The following is a 3,083-nucleotide window of genomic DNA, read 5'->3' as shown; positions in this document are numbered from 1 at the left end:
GTTTGTTCTGTTTGTTTGATTTGATGTTGTTGCTGTTGTTGTTGTTGATGATGATGTTGATGTTGTTGTTGTTGCTGCTGTTGTTGTTGTTGTTGTTGTTGATGGTGATGATGTTGTTGTTGTTGTTGTTGTTGTTGTTGCTGTTGTTGTTGTTGCTGTTGTTGTTGTTGCTGTTGTTGTTGTTGTTGTTGTTGTTCAGTGCTGTGGAAGATCAGCAGGTTGATCCACCTCCAACTGCAGGTATAACAGACAACTTGACAGGTGGGCGGTTGGCGGGTGCTCTGGTGTGGTTTGCTTCTTCTTTCCCATCAAACATCTATCTTCCATATCTCCCCTCCTTCCTTTTTGTGTTTGTTACTCTCTTGTAACACCTCTAATCTTCTGGCGCTCATAATATGACCTTGTGCAGTTGTGAGCGCCGTAAAACCTCTACTAAAACTAAAACAACTTGACAGACATATTGAAATTGTACTGATGATCGGATTTTTATCTTTGTGAGCTCAGTATCACTATCAGTAAACAACGCTCTGTGTTTTTTTTTTTTTTTTTTGGGGGGGGGGGGGGGTTTCATTAGCGTTTTACGGCACTTGCAACACAGTAAGGTCATATAAGTGCCAAAGAATAGATGTGTTACAAGAGGGTAACATACACCAAAAAACAAAACAAAAAAAAAGAAGGAGGAGAGATAAGGACGATAGATGTTTGATAGCTGTCCCCGTCGTTTTATGCAAGAAAATTCTGAAATTAAGCACACTGAGTCCAAAAATGTGAAATTATGCGATTCTGCTACTTTTTAACAAAGAATGAAAAAGGAAAATAATCAGAAATTATGCAAAAAAATGTCAAATTTTGCTAAATTATAATGGGTGCATAAATCGACGGGGACAGTGATAGGAAAGACGGAGCAAACCACACCAGAGCTCCCGCTAACCACTTTTGACCGAGGTCGGTCTTGCAACGAAGTCCAAGTAGTAATATTATGTCATTGCCTGGCCATTCTGTGTCTGAGGCGTAAGGATCAGTGCTTCCTATTCCAAAGCCTCAAAAAAATTCACGTTCTTGATATTTATATCCTGTATGTCGTTGCAATGTTTTGCAGTTACAGTACGAGTTGTAGGTCTTATACGTGTCGAAGATCAGAAGAAGTGTTACAATGGAGTAACAAAACACAAAACAGAAGGATGAGAGATAATAATTTGGAAACATATGTCGTTTGATAGGAAAGAAGGAGTAAACTACATCAGAACACCCACTAATCACCCTCAAGGCGTTGTTACTCATTGGCGATGGAAGACCTGGAGACGGTTTTCGTTGGCTTCAAGACTACTGCATAAAGCCTATAGAGATTTGTTGGGTACGCTTTGCATAGCAGTCTGTCAAAATGTTTTTTTGAGAAATACTGAAAGTTTCAAAGAGATCTTCGTTCTAAAATGTGAAGAATACAACATTGGGGTTACAAAACGACCTCGGGGCGCACCTTAATGAATCCAGAAATACGCACTGCACCTTCCCCTCTTTCCCTTCGCATCATACTCAAATTGAGTCCAATGGTGCGCATCATAATGAACCTGGAAAATGTCTGATTGCGAGACTTCGGATATGTTGATACAACGCTTTTCTGTAGATCTATAGATGAAAGAGTGAGACTCTGTGAATGCATTTCAAGAAAGTGCAGGAGGCGGGAGAGGGTGTGATCTGTGATATATTTTTTAATATTATATTAACGGTTCTCCTGCGAATGATATCATGTCAGTGTATCAGCTGTCACAATGTACTTTAAAATGTGGATTTTAAAAATTAGTCAAAAGTTGTCCTTTTCTAAGCTAAAGGTTCGTGTAGATTTTTGGAAAAATTCTTTCCAAGTTCTATGAAGATATTTAAGTATATTGTGATATTGGACATTCTTTCATTTATTCATATATGTGTAAATTAAGTTATTCATTTATATATTAATTTTGTTGTGTATATTGGTTTAGTCGAATCATTTTCAGTCTGTGTACGTATTTATTCATTCTTATGTATAACAATATTATTTCTTATGAATACCAATAAACTCAAGGTCTTCTTAGCTGGTCATGGAAGAACTGTGAGGGATTGGGAAAGATTATCTAGCAGGCATTAGAGAGAACTGTAAACGCTTGTGGTAATTCCTTGGGGGGGGAAATGGATAAGCCATCAATATTTTTAAAAAATCAGTTTCCATTGAAGTGAAGAAAATTTTCAAAGTCTTTCACACAACAGCCGGAAGCACACGAAAACATAAGAAATATGTTCGTCTGTGGAAAATTTCTTTGATAAAAAAAGGCTGAGAAAGCAAAGTTTTTAAATCAGATTCCATTGAACGAAATGAAACATAGCACAACAGCCAGAAACGTTTTTGGATAACAAGAGAAACGTATTCGTCTGTTGAACATGATTTCTAGAAGAAAAAAAAATAAGAAAAAGGTTGAGATGTAGCTGTGAATAAACATTGTTTCTGAGTTTTCTTTTGCACCTCTATTGGGGTGCTGACTTCTTAGATTGAGTCCTCGTTTATCAATGTCAAATATAAATTGTGGAAAGTGAAATCTTTCTTTGTATCTGATTGTAAAATGTGAATTGACTTTTTTTTCGTAAATTGTGGAAAGAGTAATCGACAACGATATTTAATTGTACAAATCTGTGTTGGTTGTTACAGATTTTGCAACGAGAAGTCAATGAATATGATTGTATTCCATTTTTAAAACGTGAATCTATTTTGTTGTAGGTTTTTGGAAAGGGTAAAGAGATAACTTTGTTTCATTATGTAATATGATTTATAATGATTTTCTTTAATTTCTGTTGTTGTTGTTGTTGTTGTTGTTGTTGCTGTTGTTGTTGTCGGCAGACTATCAAAGATCAAGATGTTATTATTGTATTTGTATGCTGCACGTGCACGAAGTTATTTTTTGACGCTTAGTTAAACGAGTAAGTGTCACGTGACTTTTGCAACACATTTAACTTATGCTACCTGTTTCCACAGTCCGTTGTAGTGTTATTTATTTACTTATGCATGTATTTATTGATTGATTGATTTATTTATTTTATTTACATATTTCTTTTTT

The sequence above is a fragment of the Aplysia californica genome, unplaced genomic scaffold (assembly GCF_000002075.1).
Source record: "Aplysia californica isolate F4 #8 unplaced genomic scaffold, AplCal3.0 scaffold00611, whole genome shotgun sequence".
Classification (NCBI taxonomy): domain Eukaryota; kingdom Metazoa; phylum Mollusca; class Gastropoda; order Aplysiida; family Aplysiidae; genus Aplysia; species Aplysia californica.
Note: the sequence above shows the minus strand (reverse complement) of the source record.